The following is a 12,584-nucleotide window of genomic DNA, read 5'->3' on the forward strand; positions in this document are numbered from 1 at the left end:
ACACCTCCATGTGCAGTGACTCCACCACCTCCTTGGGAAGGTTCCATCCCCACCCAGATGAAGGAAGGGCTGCTCTAGAAAGCATAGCTTGCATGGCTCTTCCTCCCTAAATCACCCCCAGCTTCCAAAAGCTACTCTGCCTGTCCCCACCTGAGCCATCAGCATCATTAAAAGTTCACACACAGGGCTAGGCACCAGGCAGGAGACACCCCCACACCACACACACACCCCCAGCAGTGGGTTGGGTGCTCAGACAATCATCATAGAATGACTTAGAAGGGACCTTGAAGATGTTGTTTCAACTCTCCTGCCTTGAGCTGGGATACCTCCTGCCTGAGCAACCTGGTCTAAGCCTCATCCAGCCTGGTCCAGGGATGAGGCATCCACAGCTTCTCCAGCCAACACAATCCAATGTCTCACCACTCTCACTGTAGAATCATAGAATCAATAAGGGTGGAAGAGACCTCAAAGATCAGCAAGTCCAACCTGTCACCCAACACCTCCTGACAACTAAACCCTGGCTCCAAGTGCCACATCCAATCCCCTCTTGAACACCTCCAGGGATGGGCACTCCACCACCTCCCTGGGCAGCACATCCCAACAGCTAACAACTCTCTCTGTGAAGAACTTTCTCCTCACCTCCAGCCTGGCTTCTTTCTAATGCCCAATCTAAGTCTACCCTGCTCTGGTTTCAAACCATTGCTCCCTGTCCTATCACCACAAGCCCTCAGAATATATTCCCTCTCCAGCTCTCTTGTAGCCCCCTTCAGGTGCTTCCCTTCTTAGTGCCCTATGGAAGTGTGAGTGGGTGTGGGAAGCACAGGGAGAAGCCAAGGGAAAAGCCAGGGAAAATCACAATCCCTAAGGAAAGAGGGAAGAACAATCCTTCCCCTGCCCATAAAATTGGCTAAACCCTCCAATATTTGCCTAAACTTGGGCTTTTGGCTGAAGAAGCTGAGAATTTGGGGCAATTCCATCCATCTCAGGATGCTCCTTCTGCTTCACTGCTGGCACTGCAAAGACCTTAGCCAAAAGGTGGTAAAATGACTACAGAAGGGGCTCTGAGGGAGGCTTGACAGGAGATAAAGCAGCAGCATGTCACCATCTCACACCGTGATGGTCCCCAGGGAGTGCTGGGACGTGGCTCTGCAGAAGCAGAGGGGTTTGCTGTGTCCCCAGGCAGCGCTTAGGAACAGAAATTGGGTAAACCTGTCATGTCAGTGCTGAAAAATGATACTGAGATCAGCCTGAAGTCCCTCAGAACCTCAGCCCGGGGCTGGGTGCTACGTTCGGCCAGCCCTTCAGGAGCAAAAAGGACCAAGTCCATGCCAAGTGGCACCAAGACCTTGGAATCTCTCACAGGTTTTTGTAAAACAAAGGAAATCCAGCACCTGGATAAAGGCTCCAGTGGCTTTTTCATGGGAAGGTTGTTTGGGACTGAAGGCTTCCAGCAGCATCTGGGCCAGGGTGCTGCTTAGGTTCCAGTACTGCTTTCTTCGAGCACTGGTTCAGTTTTGGGACTCCCACTCTAAGAAGGACATTGAGGGGCTGGAGCAGTCCCAGAGGAGGGCAACGAAGATGGTGAGGGGTGAGCAGCAGCTGAGGGAACTGTTCAGCCTACAGAAGGAGGAAGCTGAGGGAGAATGGAATGGAATGGAATGGAATGGAATGGAATGGAATGGAATGGAATGGAATGGAATGGAATGGAATGGAATAGACCAGGTTGGAAGAGACCTTCAAGATCATCACGTCCAACCTATCATCCAACACCACCTAATCAACTAACCCATGGCACCAAGCACCCCATCAAGTCTCCTCCTGAACACCTCCAGTGATGGTGACTCCACCACCTCCCTGGGCAGCACATTCCAATGGGCAATCACTCTCTCTGTGTAAAACTTCCTCCTAACCTTGAGCCTAAACCTCCCCTGGTGCAGCCTGAGACTGTGTCCTCTTGTTCTGGTGCTGGTTGCCTGGGAGAAGAGACCAACCTCTGCCTGTCTACAACCTCCCTTAAGGTAGTTGTAGAGAGCAATAAGGTCATCCCTGAGTCTCCTCTTCTCCAGGCTAAAAATCTCATTGCTCTCTACAGCTACCTGAAAAGAGTTTGGAGCCAGGTGGGGGTTGGTCTCTTCTCACATGCAATAAGTGGCAGGACAAGAGGAAACAGCCTCAGGTTGGGCCAAAGGAGGTTCAGGATGGGTGTTAGGGAAAAATGGCTTCACAGAAAGAGCTGTGAAGCCCAGCAGCAGGCTGCCCAGGAAGGTGGTGGAGTGACCATTCCTGGAGGGATTTGAAAGAAGCATGGGTAGCCAGGTAGGGGGCTGGTCTCTTTTCTCCCAGGCACCCAGCACCAGAACAAGAGGACACAGTCTCAAGCTGTGACAGGGGAGGTTCAGGCTGGAGGTGAGGAAGAAGTTATTCATAGAAAGAGAGACTGGCCATTGGAATGTGCTGCCCAGGGAGGTGGTGGAGTCCCCATCCCTGGAGGGGTTCAAGAGGGGATTGGATGTGGCACTTGGAGCCATGGTTTAGCCATGAGGTCTGTGGTGCCAGGTTGGACTCGATGATCTTTGAGGTCTCTTCCAACCTTGGCGATTCTGTGTGAAGCCTGCAGCCTTACCATTTCTGCAGCCACCCCTGAAGGAGATAGACCAAGTTCTTTTAAAGCAGATGTAGCAAGTGGATTCTAATCAAGACAAATATCCTGTTTCATGCCTGATTTGCATGAGGATTTGCTGCAGACTGCACTGGCAGAGGAGAGAATCCTGCGAGGAAGCCGAGCACCCCAACCACGCTGCCGCCACGCGCGCAAGGCTCAGCTGGCTGCGCTGCAAGGAACCCTCAGCTTCAGCAGAGAGGAACTCAGCCACGTTGTTCCTCCTCTCATTAAACAAAAAGAAGAATTAGGTTAGGACTGCTTTGTGCCTTCCAAGAATCCTTTCAGCTGCTGAAGCAAAGTCCAAATCATGCTTCTTAATCTGAGCTTAACAACAGAGCGGTTGAGTCGCTGCGCTGGCAGCGCTGGGCTCTTGTTCAGGTACTGATGGAGGAGAATTGCTTAAGCAGTTCCTGTGCTGGTGAAACATCTGGTTTGTAAAGCTGGCTCTGGCCTCATCCCTAAATTAATAACCTTGCTTTAAAAAAAAAAACCCAAACCACTTCCTTATTATCTTCCTTATTATGTAGAATCAGAGAATCAAGCAGGTTGGAAAAGACCTCAGAGATCAGCAAGTCCAAGCTGTCACCCAGCACCTCCTGACAACTAAACCATAGCTCCAAGTGCCACATCCAATCCCCTCTTGAACACCTCCAGGGATGGTGACTCCACCACCTCCCTGGGCAGCACATTCCAATGGCTAACAACTCTTTCTGGGAAGAACTTTCTCCTCACCTCCAGCCTAAACCTCCCCTGGCACAGCTTGAGACTGCATTCTCTTGTTCTGGTGCTGCTTGCCTGGGAGAAGAGACCAACCCCCACCTGGCTACAACCTCCCTTCAGGGAGTTGCAGAGAGCAAGAAGGTCTCCCCTGAGCCTCCTCTTCTCCAGGCTAAGCAACCCCAAGCAGCTCCCTCAGCCTCTCCTCCCAGGGCTGTGCTCCAGACCCCTCCCCAGCTTTCTTGCCCTTCTCTGGACACCTTCCAGCAGCTCAACCTCTTTCCTAACCTGAGGAGCCCAGAACTGGACACAGGACTCCAGGTGTGGCCTAAGCAGTGCTGAGCACAGGGCACAAGGACTTCCCAGCTCCTGCTGGCCACACTCTTCCTGATGCAGGCCAGGATTTCCTTGGCCTTCTTGGCCACCTGGGCACACTGCTGGCTCCTGTTCAGCTGCTGTCAACCACTACCCCCAGGTCCCTTTCTGCCTGGCTGCTCTCAGCCACTCTGCCCCCAGCCTGTAGCACTGCCTGGGGTTGTTGTGACCAGTGTGTAGAACCTGGCACTTAGATGTGTTCAATCTGCTGCCCTTGGACTCTGCCCATCTGCCCAGCCTGAGACAAGGGTAACCCACACAGCTCAGAGAGCTCCCAGTCATTGCTCCAGGAGCAAATCTGCCTTTAGGCAGGAAGGGTTGGAAGCATCACCAGGCTGTGCATTTGAAGTGTGATACCTGAGGGCTCATTTGGATTGCCCTCCCCCTTTTGAAGGTGAAGATTTTGCTGAAAGCCTCAAAACTGGGATGAAATGAAGCATTGGGAAGGGGATTGAGCTTCCTCCCCTTTCTCCTGCTGGCTTTGAATTAACAAAAAGAAAAGAAATTAAATTAGAAGCTAATTAAACAGCCAAAATTAGAAACCCATTAGTTCCCAAAATGGCTTTGCTTTCATTTTCTAATTCCAGCTTTTACCAGGAGCTACACAGCTATGGAGCAAGTTGTGTCCCTCAGGGCTGGGAATCCCCAGCCCTGCAGATGAGACTCAGACAGGTTGGCAATCACAGAATCAGTAATTCATTTTGGCTGGGAGAGACCCTTAAGGTCATTGAGTCCAACTATTAACCCAACACTTCCAGGTCACCACAGAACCATGCTCTTCACACCACATCTCCACAGCTTTCAAACCCCTCCAGGGACAGGGACTCCATCACTGCCCTCAGCAGCCTGCTCCTTGACAACCCTTCTGGGGAAGAAATTGGACAGCAGCACTCTGCTGTCCAGCAGGAACTGGCTGGAAGGCTGAGCCCAGAGAGTGGTGGTGAATGGTGCCACAGCCAGCTGGCAGCCAGGCACCAGTGGTGTGCCCCAGGGAGCAGTGCTGGGCCCCAGCCTGTTCAATATCTTTATTGATGATCTGGAGGAGGGGATGGAGTCCATCAGCAGTGAATTTGCAGCTGACAGCAAGATGGGGGCAGGAGTTGAGCTGTTAGAGGGCAGGAGAGCTCTGCAGAGGGACCTTGCCAGGCTGGGCAGATGGGAGGAGCCCAAGGGCAGGAGATTGAACACATCCAAGTGCCAGGGGCTGCACATTGGCCACAACAACCCCAGGCAACCCAGCACCAGAACAAGAGGACACAGTCTCAAGCTGTGCCAGGGGAAGTTTAGGCTGGAGGTGAGGAGAAAGTTCTTCCCAGAGAGAGGAATTGCCCAGAGAGAGTTGTTAGCCTCAGGGAGGTGGTGGAGTCCCTGTCCCTGGTGGTGTTCAAGAGGGGATTGGATGTGGCACTTGGTGCCATGGTTTAGTTGTCAGGAGGTGTTGGGTGACAGGTAGGACTTGCTGATCTTTGAGGTCTTTTCCAGCCTTGTTGATTCTGTGATTCTGTAAGATACTGACAGAAGGCAATTTATTGTTTTTTGGGGAGGGGGGGGTTAGAAGTGAGCCACAAGCAGCTGAAGAGCCATCAGCAGAACTTTCCTGAGCCTCCCCCATCAGGGTTCATCACTCTGTGAGCTGACAAGTTGAAATGCAGTTTTATTCAATTCTGGCTGATTATTTAATGGGAGAAGAAAGGATTTAATTGAATCAAGTCAAAGGGCCCTATTAGATTACCTTCATCCTTAACACAAAAGGATTTCCCCCCTCTCCCCCTCCCCCTTCCCCCCCATTTAACTCAACTGCTTCCTTTGCATACTGCACACATTGAAGTGTAAAACTTGTGGTCCTCTGAATGGCAAATGGAAGTGTTTGCTCAGCCCCTTTTTGCACCTCCTGAACCTTCTCCTATTCCCTTTGCTGCACTCCATGTCTTGAAACAAGAGCAAAGATGATGGGTGGGGGTCCTCACAGAATTGGCAGGGTTGGAAGGGACCTCAAGGCTCAGCCAGTTCCAACCCTCCTGCCATAGGCAGGGACCTCTCACTCTAGATCAGGATGCTCAGAGCCATGTCTTGCCCCATCCATCTTTACACTGTCTCTATATTTTTGACCAATAATGCTGCTATCAGAAGATGTTGGCCAAAATTGAGGGGGGGGTTGAGGGGGTGTTGGGGGCTACAAGATTACCCAAGCACTACCTGAAAAGATGTTGACTATAGCTAAGGACACTTGAGACCCCTTGGCATTGACTCAGGCTTCCCACATGTCCTTAGGGAATATTCAAGTTGCACCAGGGGAGGTTCAGACTGGAAATTAGAATAGAATAGAATAGAATAGAATAGAATAGAATAGAATAGAATAGAATAGAATAGAATAGAATAGAATAGAATAGAATAGAATGGAATGGAATGGAATGGAATGGAATAGAATTAACCAGGTTGGAAAAGACCTCAAAGATCATCAAGTCCAACCAATCACCCAACACCATCTGATCAACTAAACCATGGCACCAAGTGCCTCAGCCAGGCTCTTCTTAAACACCTCCAGGGATGGGGACTCCACCACCTCCCTAGGCAGCACATCCCAATGGCCAACAACTCTCTCAGTGAAGAACTTTCTCCTCACCTCCAGCCTAAACCTCCCCTGGCACAGCTTGAGACTGTGTCCTTTTGTTCTGGGGCTGGCTGCCTGCCTGGGAGAAGAGACCAACCCCCACCTGGCTCCAACCTCCCTTCAGGGAGTTGGAGAGAGCAAGAAGGTCTCCCCTGAGCCTCCTCTTCTCCAGGCTAAGCAACCCCAGCTCCCTCAGCCTCTCCTCCCAGGGCTGTGCTCCAGACCCCTCCCCAGCTTTCTTGCCCTTCTCTGGACACCTTCCAGCAGCTCAACCTCTTTCCTAACCTGAGGAGCCCAGAACTGGACACAGGACTCCAGGTGTGGCCTAAGCAGTGCTGAGCACAGGGCACAAGGACTTCCCTGCTCCTGCTGGCCACACTCTTCCTGCTGCAGGCCAGGATGCCATTGGCCTTCTTGGCCACCCGGGCACACTGCTGGCTCCTGTTCAGCTGCTGTCACCCAGCACCCCCAGGTCCTTTTCTGCCTGGCTGCTCTCTAACCACTCTGCCCCCAGCCTGTAGCACTGCCTGGGGTTGTTGTGACCAAAGTGCAGCACACATTATTGCTCATGGAGCTCTGCTTCCAGCAGCAATTCCCAGCGGAAGAGGTTGTGAATAGCACAGGCTTCTTTCAACACATCCTCTGAACTTGACCTTCCTGGGGTTGGAAAGCCGAGCCTTCAAGGTGGGGTTTTGAGCTCTGCTGCTTGTTCTGCTGGGCCCTGGCCTGCTGCAGTGCAAACAGCACAGGCTTGGCCCCTTCCAAATGTCACCAAGAAAATCTGGTCCAAGGCACCAGCAAACTTAACCAGCAGAGAAGGCACAGATGCCCTGAGTGCGATGGTGTCTTGCAGCTCAGCTCCACTGTGGAATTTCCATCCAAGTTGCAATATTGCTAAGCTCAGAATCCCAGCATGGTGTGGTTGGGAGGGATCCCTGGAGATCATCCAGTCCAACCCCCCTGCTAAAGCAGGGCATCCACAGCAGCTTGCCCAGCAGCACAATGCCCAGGGCAGGGTGGCATCTCCCCAGTCAAGGAGACTCCACAACCTCCTTGAGCAGCCTGCTCCAGGCCTCCAGCACCCTCCAAACAACTTTCTCCTCCTGTTCAGATGGAACCTCCTGGGCTCCAGTATGTGCTCACTGCCCCTGGGCACCACTGACAAGAGTCTGGCCCCAGCCCCTTGCCCCCCCCACCCTTTAGCTCTTGCTGAGCATTGCTCAGCTCCCCTCTGGGGCTGCTCTTCTCCAGGCTCAACAGTCCTAGGGCTCAACCTTTCCTCCTTGCAGAGATGCTCCAAGCCCCTCAGCATCTTTGTAGCCTCTGCTGGAGTCTCTCCAGTGGATCCCTGTCCCTCTTGAACTGGGGAGCCCAGCCCTGGACCCAGGACTCCAGATGTGGCCTCAGCAGGGCATAGTGGAGGGGTAGGAAAACCTCCCTCGACCTTCTGTCCACACTCTTTTTGATGCACCCCAGGACACTGTTGGCCTTGTCAGCCACCAGGGCACCTTGCTGGCTCATGGGCAACTTGTTGCCCACCAGGACTTTCAGCTCCTTCTCCTCAGAGCTGCTTCCCAACAGGTCATCCCTTATCTATATTGTTGCAGAGGGTTCTTCCTCCCCAGGGGCAGGACCCTACCCCTGCTCTGGTTGAACTTCAGGAGGTTCCTCTGCCCAGCTCTCCAGCCTGGCCAGGTCTGGCTGAATGGCAGCACAGCCTGTGGTGTGTCAGCCACTCCTCCCAGTTCTGGATCACCAGCAAACAGGCTGTTTGATGAAGATGCCTACAAAGCCTTCCCTCTACAAAGGTCACATATATTTGTGTTCTCAGAACTCCATTTGAGCTCCCTCCTCGCTCTTAAAACCCCGAGCTCCACTCCTATTCCTCTTCAGCCGCAGCATCTCGACCCAAACCTCACTGAGGTGTTTGTGCTGGGCTGCAGCTGAAATTTGCTTTAAGTCATTAAAGGGAGATTTAACAGAGCTGAAGATGGGCAGCTTAAGACTTTGGGTGAGCGCTGTGTGTTTCCCCTGCCATGCTGCAGCGAGCTGTTTCCCCACCTCCATTTCTTTGCCAGCGAAAGGGACCTGGTGACCTTCCCTTGATGCTTATCCCTGGGGACCACGGAAACAAACCCATTCATGTTCATGAAGTGCCTCAGGCTGGGGGAATTACATCACCATGGTGAGATACGAGCTTAATGCATCAAAACAAAGCCCAGACCCAAACCCTCCAAGCTCAGACACATCTCAGTTACCCGACACAAACCTTGAGGAATCCTACTGAGAAAGGGGGGGGGGGGAAGTGATCCCAGATATTATTTTTCCTTCCCCACCCATTTGAACTTTAATAGGAAGCAGATTTCCAGCCCCCCTTGCAAACAAATCAACTTCCCCAGCATATTTCACAGCTGAGCACATCCATGGCACCAGCCCTTCCTAGGCAGCTCTGCTCCAACCCAACCTTTGTTTAATGACTTGCAGCAGCCCAATCAATCTGTGGCCAATCAACCTCTGTTGAAATGCTTCTGGGGGTGACATCAGTAAGCTGATTTGCACAAGCAAGCATGGCTGATGAGCTCCCACTGCAGCCTACCATAAACTCTTTCACAGTCAGTTCTGGAGCCCCTGTTCCAGGAAGGACCAGCTTCAGGAAGCTGGTGTCTCCCAGGGAGCCCCCAGGCACATCAGTTTGTCAATCAAGAAACAAAAAGGTGAAATCCAATTTAGGGATGTATGTTTGCTTATTTAATGGCTCCTTTCCATAGAAATCTTGCTCCTAGTTGTAGCAGAGATCAAGGAACAGACTAAAGGAACAGAGGAGAAAAAGCAAAGGGTGACAGACTGAGGGAGTTGGGGATGTTCAGTCTGGAGAAGAGAAGGCTCCCAGGAGACCTAATTGTGGCCTTCCAGGATCTGAAGGGGGCTCCAAGAAAGCTGGGGAGGGACTTTTGAGGGTGTCAGGGAGGGATAGGACACAGAATTCCAGCATAATGTGGCTTGGATGGGAGACTTTTGGAGCCCTGAAACAGGCTGCCCAGAGAGGTTGTGGCGTCATGTTCTCTGGTGAGACCCCATCTGGAGCTCTGTGTCTGGTTCTGGAGCCCCTATTACAGGAAGGTGCTGGAGGGGCTGGAAGGTGTCCAGAGAAGGGCCAGGAGGAGGAGCAGAGGGCTGGAGCTGCTCTGCTGTGAGGACAGACTGAATGAGTTGGGGTTGTGCAGGCTGGAGAGGAGAAGGCTCCCAGGAGACCTCATTGTGGCCTTCCAGGATCTGCAGAGGGCTGCAAGAAAGCTGGGGAGGGACTTTTGAGGCTGTCAGGGAGGGATAGGACTGGGGGGGTTGGAACAAAACTAGAAGTGGGGAGATTGAGATTGGATGTGAGGAAGAAGTTGTTGCCCAGGAGGGTGGTGAGAGCCTGGCACAGGCTGCCCAGGGAGGTGGTGGAAGCCTCCTGCCTGGAGATGTTTGCAGCCAGGCTGGAGGTGGCTGTGAGCAACCTGCTGTGGTGTGAGGTGTCCCTGCCCATGGCAGGGGGTTGGAGCTGGCTGAGCCTTGAGCTCCCTTCCAGCCCTGACCATTCTATGGCTCCATGTTTTTATGGTGGCTGCTTTTCCTGCCTGTTGTGGGCAGCTGCTTGCTCTTTAGCTTATAAAGCTCTCTAAGTGCAGTCACCCAGGAGTTTCAGAGTCTCTCCTCAACAACAACCACAACAACAACAACAAGTGGATTCAGGGAAAACTTGGAAGGCTTTCTGCCCATGGATGAACCACATCTGCCATCTGAGGGACAGAAACTGTGGCACATCTCCCACTCAGCTTGGCTTGGTCCACACAACTGGATGGTGAAGTAAGCTACCACAATTCACACAGTCAGGCAGGGCTGATGTGCTGCAGCCATTGCTGAGGTGACCTCTTCTTCATCTCATGGTTCAGTGTATAAACCTTGGCCAAAAAACCCCTAACTCTGGTCCACCCTTCTGGTTTAACACATCCCCCACTGCAAACTGCGCCTGCAGTGCTCCTTCCCCTGGCTTGTAGAAGCACAGAGTCACTGAATAATTTAGGTTGGAAAAGAACTTCAAGATCATCCAGTCCAAGCCTTAACCCAGCACTGCCAGGTCCTCAGCACCACATCTCCATGGCTGTGCAACCCCTCCAGGGATGGGGACTCCCCCTCCTCCCAGGGCAGCCTGTTCCAGGGCTTGGCAACCCTCTTGGGAAGGAAATTGCTCCTCGTGGCCAACCTACACCTCCCCTAGTGAATCTTGAGTACATGACCTCTTATCCTGTCACCTGGGACAAGAGACCAACCCCCACCTGGCTGCAACCTCCTATCAGGGGTTGTAGAGAGCCAGAAGGTCTCCCCTCAGCCTCCTTGTTTCCAGACTGAACACCCGCAGCTCCCTCAGCTGCCCCTCCCAGCCCTGTTCTCCAGACCCTTCCCCAGCTTCCTTGCCCTTCTCTGGACCTGCTCCAGCACCTCAGAGCCTTTCCTTGACATGAGTTCCTCTTGGGAAGTCCACAGCAAGCCCATAGAGATGTTTGCTTTGCAGCCCCAACAGCCCAGCTCCTCAGCCAGGTGTAAGGATCATATGAGAACTGGAATGAACAGGGAGCTGGGGTTGCTTAGCCTGGAGAAGAGGAGGCTCAGGGGAGACCTTCTTGCTCTCTCCAACTCCCTGAAGGGAGGTTGGAGCCAGGTGGGGGTTGGTCTCTTCTCCCAGGCAGGCACCCAGCCCCAGAACAAGAGGACACAGTCTCAAGCTGTGCCAGGGGAGGTTTAGGCTGGAGGTGAGGAGAAAGTTCTTCCCAGAGAGAGTTGTTGGCCATTGGGATGTGCTGCCCAGGGAGGTGGTGGAGTCCCCATCCCTGGAGGTGTTCAAGAGGGGCTTGGATGTGGCACTTGGAGCCATGGTTTAGCTGTCAGGAGGTGTTGGGTGACAGCTTGGACTTGATGATCTCTGAGGTCTTTTCCAACCTTATTGATTCTATGACTCTGAAGCCCTCAGAGAGCAGGGTAATAGGTGGCATGGAAAGGATCCTGTGATCAATCAGCAGGCAGATATGTACTTAAATTAGGTGCTGGTGGGCTGGATGCAGGAAAGGTGATTCCTGGGTTGCCTCTGTGTTTCTTTGGCAACAGTGATGAGATGCTAGGGGCAGGTCAATGCACCCTGTCATTAATAGAGCATCAGCATTCCTCTGACAGCTCCTTTGTCCTGGGAAATCAATTCCTATGAGCAGCTGACATCAGCAAGAGGACACAGTCTGAAGCTGTGCCAGGGGAGGTTGAGGCTGGAGGTGAGGAGAAAGTTCTTCCCAGCAAGAGGAATTGGCCATGGGAATGTGCTGCCCAGGGAGGTGGTGGAGTCCCCATCCCTGGAGGTGTTCAAGAGGGGCTTGGATGTGGCACTTGGAGCCATGGTTTAGTTGTCAGGAGGTGTTGGGTGACAGCTTGGACTTGCTGAGCTCTGAGCTCTTTTCCAACCTTATTGATTCTGTGATTCTGTGGCAGGGAATGTGCTGCTGCTTCTAATAAAGTCCCTTTAAGTTTTCATATAGATTACTAAATACAAAACAGCCAACAACCAAGCCAACACACTAAACCCCACCCCACTTCCAAGTGGTCCAAAGGATCCCAGCATCAAATCAATACCCAGGCAATTAGCAGCCTTTGCATGATTCTGGCCTTAAGTCAGCTCATGGCAGAGATCAAAGGGAGGTGCTGTCAGCTCACTTGGGCATTTCACTTGGCTTCTGATTTACCACAGCTAAAATCCCCTAAAATGATTCCCATTATCCCTGTATTTTCTCCTTCTGCCCTGGGAGGAAGCCCCACACAGCCAGGCACTGCTCCCACCCCCCTGCCAGTCTGCATCCTCTCCTCCTTTTGGAGCACAGCCCTGGGAGGAGAGGCTGAGGGAGCTGGGGTGGCTTAGCCTGGAGAAGAGGAGGCTCAGGGGAGACCTTCTTGCTCTCTCCAACTCCCTGCAGGGAGGTTGGAGCCAAGTGGGGGTTGGCCTCTTCTCCCAGGCACCCAACACCAGAACAAGAGGCCACAGTCTCAAGCTGTGCCAGGGAAGGTTTAGGGTGGGCTTGAGGAGACAGTTCTTCCCAGAAAGAGAGATTGGAATTGGAGAGAGATTGAGAGATGGGAATTGAAAGAGAGATTGGCCTTTGGAATGTGCTGCCCAGGGAGGTGGTGGAGTCCTCATCC

The sequence above is a fragment of the Melanerpes formicivorus genome, unplaced genomic scaffold, assembly GCF_026170545.1.
Source record: "Melanerpes formicivorus ecotype bairdi unplaced genomic scaffold, bMelFor1.0.p_v2 SCAF_245, whole genome shotgun sequence".
Classification (NCBI taxonomy): domain Eukaryota; kingdom Metazoa; phylum Chordata; class Aves; order Piciformes; family Picidae; genus Melanerpes; species Melanerpes formicivorus.